The following is a 9,309-nucleotide window of genomic DNA, read 5'->3' on the forward strand; positions in this document are numbered from 1 at the left end:
TTTAGAAAGCGTCGGCAGATTTCGCTGATCTGCCGATGCTTTTAAAAAGCATCGTGTTTCAACGACACTTAAAAGTATCGTAAAGTTTCAGCATTTTCAACGTCGACGCTTTTAGCAAAGGCATCGTTAAATAAAGAAAATGCTGACGCTTTTTTGCATCATTATTTAACGACGTTAAAAAGCGTCGTTAGGTTCGATTAATACCCCCCATTCTCCCGTGCCCTAATCTATCTGCCGCTGTCCCCTCTCACCCATTTCTCCATCTCCGCCGACCCCCATCTCCGTCGATTCTCCACCACCGACGCCGCACCCACCGTCCACGCCGCACCGCCGTCCGCCGCTCCTCTCTGCTGCCGCGTCCGTCCACGCCGCACCTGCACCGTCCACGTCGTATGCCGTCTGCCCTCCTTGAAGCCACCCCACCGGCTCTCCTCCTCTCCCCCCTCCCGGCGGCCGTCTTCGCAGGTCCAAAAGGTAACTCAGATGAGTCATATTTTTTTTCTTTTTTACGGCTAGTTTTTCTGATTTATGCATTGATCCCTCGGCTTTAGAATCATTATTTAGATAAGAAAGGGAGTTTTTTGCTGCTCTTTTCAATAGTGAGTTTGTTTTTAAGGAAGCAAATTTGCTGTTTTAACTCCGGGTACTCATATCCATAATGAAAGTTGTAAACCATCTAGTTGGACCTAATTTTGTTTTCCAGTATTGGGCATTAGGGATAGAGTCCTTGACAGGTGTAGAACATGGTCGACGGGTCAAGTTCATGGAGGCCTTCTATTTAATTGGAATTGTTGTCAGGTGGACTGGAGATTCTTTATTCCACGCGTTCTTATTGGCAGTGTGCGACTGGACTGTCTTTTGGAGAATTGTTGTCATTAGGAATGTTTTTTCCCCAAATCCTTTCAGCTGCTCGCATTGTCATGGATGGCATCCTTTGAGGAACTGATGGATCATCCGAACCTAAGGAGGGTTAGATTTCTAGAGTGTTGAAGCTGAATTTTCTTTCAAAGATGCGCATGAGGTGTTTTCAAACACCGAACTTATTTGGATATCAGCCTGGCACAACTTAAAGACCTTAACAACTCCGCCTATCCAACTCGACCTTTAGACCAATTTCCTTGGTCCAAACCGGCCTAAAATTTTTGAGCTCGGCTTCAAAATCGTACAGGTTTGGATTGAATTGGGTTAGATTGGATTAGTTGGATTAATTTAACCAACAAAGAGACAGAAGGAAGAAAGAGATGAGGAGAACGCCGCGTGATTCTTAGAGGGTTTGTCTTCATATCTACGGGTGTTAATCTATCTGGCAATGCATGTAATCTTTGCAATTCTTTGTAATGATTTCTTCACAAGTCTCACGTAGATTTATCTTTCTAGTACAGTGGTACATGATAAAAAATTGTGTAGGGAAGCCATATTAACCCTAATGTTTTATGTGAGGCCAAATTAGAATGATGCCTTGTCAGCCTGACATAGAAAAGATTCTCTTGCCTGCCGTTGGAAGATAGCAGTATCCCTGAACTACCAATAATTTCTTAGTGCCATGCTATGCTTTTGTCCTAATAAGGCTACAAGATTTGCTGTTGAAGTGCATGCAATATTGTGAGCCTGGAATCTTTTATAACTAGTTTGTTTTACCAGCATTGATGCCTGGTGATGCTAAGCTGATAGGCATGCTTTGTTGCTTGAGTGCTTAGTCATGCATATGACCCGGAACTGTGGATGGATGGCCTTTGTTGCCAGGGACAAACCTGTATAATCTTCATTATGGTCAGGGACTATTTGTGGGTGGAAGTGAAGCGTAAGAGTTCAAGATTGTCTAGGTAGAGATGTCTCACGAGAACCACGTTGGAGGAAACTTTTCATGGCTTCATATGTGGACCAACAAATGGCAGCAGCTGGAGCGTGGAACAGAACTTTGGGCTTCAGACCTTGTACTAAAGCTCGAGGTCCATCTTTGGCTACTATTTTCTTAATAGCCATAATAATTGAGCTACTGCTAAATGTATCAGCACCACAAACACCCTGCAGAGACACATAGGACAACTATGAGAAACCTGTCATGAGGAAAGCATATGAATACGGAACATCTCAACAGATTACAAATAAGCATTAAATAGTGCAGCCATGATAAGGCCCCATCCAAGTATAAATGTGTTAACATCATCACTAAGATTTGAAAGGAGCCTGAAGGTAACAGCCTTGGAGATTTCAATAGTTAATTATGAAACAGCTGTTGACAAAAGATTAAACTGAAGCACATCATAACTTACTGCTTGAAAAACACTGCATCCTTTCCAAGCCAGAAGAAGATAAAATAGAGTTGCAAAAGCATAAATGATTAAGCATGACATATAGGAAATTAGGATAGAATTAGTTGGATAATTGAGGTGGCAAAATGCTTCAAGGCACCCATTATGTGCACAAATGCTGATTTAGCAATTTATGATAAATTGTTAGGTATTACATTGTATATCGCCTTTAATATTTCATACAGCTAACTTAGAAATACTTTTTGAAAATGTGACTAGTTGACACAAGATAAAAATTAATACTAGTTGAAAGTATACATTAGTAGCTCGATATTAATTTATATCTCATCTTTATTTTTCATAATGATAACTTAGAAATACTCTTTAAAGATGTGATTAACTGACACAAAAAAAATACTTGTTAAGAGTATATCTTTGTTGATTTTTTTGTTATTTGGTTGCCATCGAATAATTATCTAATTTAGTTGTTAAAAGTTTATGACATAGTGCACAATATTTAATTAACATGCACGAGACTTGGGTCTCGGCCTTGCGTGCTTGGGTCTTTTGTTCCAGTTGGCGCCGAAGGCATCCAGCCCTACGCGCTCAGGCCGATGAAAGATGCCAGGCAATGTTAATTATGAATTAATTTTAAAAAAAATTACATTGCATAGAACCATAGATCCATCTTTTGATTAATGTACATATTCTATTGTATCCGTACATTTATTTATTTTTGTATGGGTAAAAGAATTATGTACATTGGTCAATTGATTGTCCAGTATGGATAGTTTGAAAAATATGAGTAATTCTATAGGTTATTACAATAATCAAATGGAATGCTGAGGGTTTGGAAAAAATTTCGGATGGTATTTTTCTTTTGTTCTCCTATACGGGAGAACTAACAAAAAATACTGTCGAAATTTTTTTCGGCTCTTGTTGCATATCATTTGATTACTGTAATTGACCTATAGAATTAATACATTTTCTGAATGGTATAGGACCTTCTTTACCTATTAGTTGATAGTAGCAAGCATTTACTATGTAAACCTTATCATTTCTAGATGTATTTTTGAGTCTTCAAGTTATATAATGAACTACAATAGCTATTATTTTTTTGAATTTTATGAAATGACTGATATTTTTTACTCATTTATTAATATAGATTATATAATTTTTTTTATTTTTAGATAAGTTGCAAGTTCGGTCATTTTTATCCTACAATGGACAAAAGTTGGATAAATAAACCAAGGAATAGTAAAGAATATTTAGATGGAGTTCATGACTTTATTAAATTTGGTATAGAGAAAAGTAGTTTGAATGGAAAGATTTTATGTCCATATCGAAAATGTGTAAATAGTTCTTCTTTAGATCCACAAATTGTTGAAGAACATTTGATATGGAATGATTTTTTAAGAGGTTATACCGACTGGATTTTTCATGGAGAATCTATGTTGCCATCATCATGTAACCAACTCCTGACTCATTTTGGATCCACTAGCCTACAAGATAATTCTGCAAAAGATGATGATATAAGGGGTTTGATCACAGATGCTTTTGGACTTGGTGTTCAAAATTTAGGAGAATCCAGTAGTATACAAGAAACAATTGGGATGTTTGATGGATGTACGCATACGGAACATATGCATGTTGAGGAGCCTATACATACATCTAATGATGAGACAGCTCGTTATCACACCTTAATGAAAAATGCAGATAAAGAATTATATCCGGATTGTACGAAATTTTTTAAGATTTCTTTTCTTGTACATTTATTTCATTTAAAATATTTGAATGGATGGTCTGAGAAGAGTTTTACCATGCTGCTCAAGTTATTAAAGGATGCATTTTCACAAAGCACTCGTTTACCACCATCGTATTATGAAGCCAAGAAAGTAGTAAAGGAATTGGATCTTGGATACGAAAAGATTCATAGTTGTCCGAAAGATTGTATGTTATATCGGGATGAAAATGCTAATCAAGAGTCATGCAATGTATGTGGATCTTTAAGATGGATAACACAAAAAGAAGATCGAGATGATGTACTGAATGAATTGGATGCAACGCGGAGTAAAAAGAAACCGACAAAGGTATTGCGTTATTTTCTTCTTATACCTAGATTGAAAAGATTTATGCATCATCAAAAATAGTTTCATCAATGAGATGGCATGATGAAGGACATACAAAGGATGGAATGTTGAGACATCCAGCAGATAGTCTTCAATGGAAAGCATTTGATGATAGGCATCTTGGTTTTGCTTCTGATGTTCGCAGTATTAGGTTTGGCTTAGCTTCTGATGGCTTCAATCCATTTCGGACCCTGAGTTCTACCTATAGCACTTGGCCAGTCGTTTTGATATCTTACAATTTGCCACCGTGGATGTGCATGAAACAATCATCACTTATCTTGTCAATGGTTATTCCAGGAGATAAGGGTCCAGACAATGATATTGATATTTTCCTACAGCCTTTAATAGAGGAATTGAAACAGTTGTGGGAGGGTATTGATGCATTTGATGCTTCCAATGGTCAAACATTTAAACTACGGCAGCTTTGTTATGGACTATTAATGATTTTCCAGCATATGCCAATTTATTTGACTGGAGTACAAAGGGACGGATCGCATGTCTTGTTGTGGAGATTTAACACATTTAATTTGATTAAAATATGGAGGTAAATTTTGTTATGGTGGAAGTGGATGGAAAATCTTATTATGGTGCATTTAAAGATATCTATGAGTTGGATTATTATAAAAATTTTAAAGTAGTATTGTTTAGATGTGATTGGATAGACATAAACTCACCAAGGGGTTTGAAACAAGATGCAAATGAATTTACACTTGTAAATTTTTCAAGGTTGATACACACTGGTGTGTTATTGAAGGATGACCCATTCATTTTTTCATCTCAAGCTCATCAAGTATTTTATGTACAAGACGCAAAAGATAAAGATTGATTTACTGTCATCAAAACAAAATCCAGAGACTTATATGATATGGAAAACCAAGTGGAGGATGATGATGATGACACTTATACACAATGTATGCCCTACAATTTTGTGTCAGCTGATGATTTAAATGCTACAACGACGTTGGTTAGGACAGAATTTGAAGAAAACACTACTGTTTGATTGTTACTGGTAATAATTATTTATGATGTATATATTTTACATTAATTATTGTGTTATTTTACTCCATATATTAACTGATTCTATCTTTTATTTATATAAATGCTAGGTGACATCATGCATCGCAGGAAATGATATGTTGGTGTACAGTTTCAGTTTTCACAGACAGAGGTCGGTATGTCTTCTTCAGCACAGCAGCTTAAGGCCAGTTCAGCTGCACAGCATTCCGAGCCCTGTCCTTCTTCATCATCAGTACAGCACGATCCTCCTGTTCATCAGTTAGATGATGAGATACACGTATAAGATATATATTATCTTTCATGTAATTTTATTTTTATTTTATTTTATGTATATTTATGATATAGTTACTTTTATGTATTTTTTGCAGACGGATCCAAGAGAGTACGCCCCAGACGTGGACCCACAGTAGTACGAGATGTGTGACAGATGTGTGAAGGCGAGAGAATTATTGTGGAGTGCAATCAGCTAGATCAGCCAATTAAGAAAGCTGCCTGCTTATTAACTTCATTTTTGGAGACTGTTGCTCGGAGGCCTCAGCTATGTCCGTTGAGCTATGCAAAATAGAATGACATGCTTCCAACGTACAAAGTTGAGCTCCTCCAAGTTATAGAGGTAATAAATTGATGTTCATACTGTATATTAATTATTAATCACTTATATAATTTATTTCATTTAACTTTTTCTTTTTATAGAGCAAGTTTGTTCTCCCTCCATCCACTCATGATTTTGTAATGAAGTCTCTCAACCGCAAATGAAAAGAATATAGAGCACAATTGAAGAGGGATTATATGAGACAGGGTATGACAGAGGAGGAGGTTGCTAGGAATTATCCTCCTGATGTACCCCCTCATCAGTGGATGGAGTTGATTCATTATTGGTTCTCCGAGAGGGCACAGGTATATTATCTGCTCATTATCTTTTCTTTTAAATATTTTATAAAAATATTGATTTATATTGTATATTATATATTATACATATAACAAGTTCTTTACTTTATTTTATAGATTTATTCTGCTATTGGTAGAGCTGCACGAGCAGCTCAGTCTGTTCCTCATACATCGGGGTCGAAGAGTAATGCACGACTCCGACAGGAGTTTGTATGTTCCTTAAACTTTCATAATTAACTTCTAATTTTTATGTTGAAATATTTATATAACTAATATCATTATGTATCGTGGACCATGTCTGTATCATGATACTCATATATTTTTTTAAATTATTATAACTGTTTGCTTAAAATTAAAATTATTTGTGTAGGTGGATGAGCATGGGAGGGAATCCGATAAAGTGGAGTTTTACTGGATGACTCATACTCATCAGGATGGTACTTTTATTCGAGATGAATCGAGAGATTTATATGTACGATATTATTAATATTATATTTTTTGCATTGATTTTAATTTAATTTTGTTAGCTATTAATGTATAACTCTTGTTTTCAAAATAAATACAGGAGAGGGCTACATCTCTTATTGTGGAGCATGACAACGAGTCCGCAGCATCTACGCAGCAGAGCCGTATCGAGGTCAAGGTATTCACAGAGTTGATGGGATCAGAGTGCTATGGCCGAATGAGAGGTTATGGAGTAGGAGTCACCCCCACTCAGTTATCTGAGGTTAGTAGATATTTGTGACATGCTGCAGTAGATGCTCAGGATTCATGCATCCACAGACTCGAGGTGGAGATACAGAAGATTAGACAGAGTCGTGCCACTAAGATGGAGGAGATGCGACAGAGCCATGCCGAGATGCAGGCTATGAGGAGACAGATTGATCGGCTTACATCTTTATTAGAGATGTATGGCCCATCTCAGGTAAACACATATTATTAAATATATATTTTTATATTAATTTAATGATCTATATATTTTTATTTATAGATATGCAAATCAAGCTTTTCATATGTTTCTTGTAGGCTCCTGGCACATCAGGCACCCGTCGAGACGGCGGCACGTCACGTGGAGACAGCGACGATCATCTGCCTGTAGATTGATATCATTTTATTTTTATTGTAGTCTTATATTTATTTATATTACTCTTGATTGTAATGGATGATTAGTACTTTATTTTTATTTATATAAAATAATATCTTTTGATTTGATTAAATTTGCTATTGAAGTTTGCTTTTGGTGTGAATGGTGGTGATTGTACAGGTTTATATTTGAATAATTGATATAATTTTGTATAGAAATATATGTATTCTTTTTTTGTATATAAAACCTGTATATTTTTTTTTCTGTTAAAAAGAGTAACGACACTTATAAGTGTCGTTAATAAAGTGTTTAACGACGCTTATAAGCATCGCTAGTGACTTTAACTGCCGACGCTTCGAAAAGCATCTTCGAAAAGGATGGAGGATGTGTTGTCATTAACGACGCTAAAAAGCATCGCTAAATTTTAATTTTACAATACTTTAAAGCGTCATTAAAAAATATTACGATGCTTTGAAAAAGCGTCGGCGCTTTTCGTCTCCACTCTTACATAGGTGACGCTTTGGCGATACTTTTTGAAGCATCGTAAAGCTTATTTTCGATGCTTATTAGCATCGTAAAATATCTTTTATAGCATTATCTTTTACCATTTTCTCTGTAGTGACTCATCTCATTCTTTTCTACCTCCATACATGAAATGATAGCCACGACAATTTTGGCTATAAAGATGTTGTTGATGGTGGAGGTGATGATGATAATATTTGTCAAGATGCTCTAGTGAAGGTATTATTGGTGATAATAATTGTAAAGGTTGGCTTTTTTGCTGCTCAAAGGGTAGATATAAGGATTAGAGGTATGAATGGCAATGGAGCGGATGTGGTTCGGACAAGCATTATCCATAACCATCCCATATTTTCTTCAGGATAGAGCAGGACAAGCAGAGTTTTAGGGTGGAATGGGTTGGGTTGGATGGACCAAGTTGGATAAAGCTGTAAAATAATCATTTTTTTGGTATATAATATTTTTTACCTAGAAAAAAATTTTATGAAGAGTAATATATATATTTATATATATACCTAAAATTGTCGAAGGCTAGCCTAAATTCTTCTTAAGGCTCCCAAATCTAAATTTACAAAATTAGTGAAAAGCTGAAACGAACTAAACTATGGTGGACTAAAAATTTTACAGTTCGGTTTGGCTTGACTGTTTGAGTCAATGTAATTTGGGTTCCACATGTATTTTGTTGGGATCTAGGGACAAATATTTTCAGCTATGTCGGGATCATATTGGCACTCGAACCATGCTTGCCATGACCTTGCTTTGTAGAAAAAAAAAGCATGCATCGATTACGAGATTCTCCCGCTAGCCACACCAATTACGGGGCTTAAGGTTTCACTAGAGGTTTGTTGCCATGATTTCATGAAAAATATAATATTATAGGCGATAAACATTGGTTTCTCATCCACATCGACATCGCCATTCGATCACGATCGAATGCAACAGGACAGCTAGTAGGATAAAGCACAAATCTTCTTGAAGTAATCACTTTCATTGAGAATCTTGATATAAATAGAAGAAAGTTAAGAAAGGCCATGAATGTTCTCCAACGGAGATGAGAGATCAACTCTTTCTCTTTCTTCACTCAGACTTCTAAGGAATAGTTCGACCAGCTTTGATCTCAACAAGCTATAATGAAGGAGATCAGTTGAAAAAAGAGAAAAGTGGAATGCTAGGCGAGAGAAAAGAAATTAAGGAAGAAAGGTGCAGAAGATGATGATGATATCTTTTTTTTCACTCAAATAGCTACGAAGTTTCTTGGACAGAATCTCCTTTGTGTTCTTAATTAATGGAGAGACCCAGGGAATTAAGAGAAGCCAAAAAAAAGAAGCAAAAGAAGAGAAGGAAGGCGAGGATGAAGACAACATGGAGGAGCTTTGCAATTGGATATTTGGACAAGAGCTAGCCTATGAAAAAGGTAAGG

The sequence above is a fragment of the Elaeis guineensis genome, chromosome 3 (assembly GCF_000442705.2).
Source record: "Elaeis guineensis isolate ETL-2024a chromosome 3, EG11, whole genome shotgun sequence".
Classification (NCBI taxonomy): Eukaryota; Viridiplantae; Streptophyta; class Magnoliopsida; order Arecales; family Arecaceae; genus Elaeis; species Elaeis guineensis.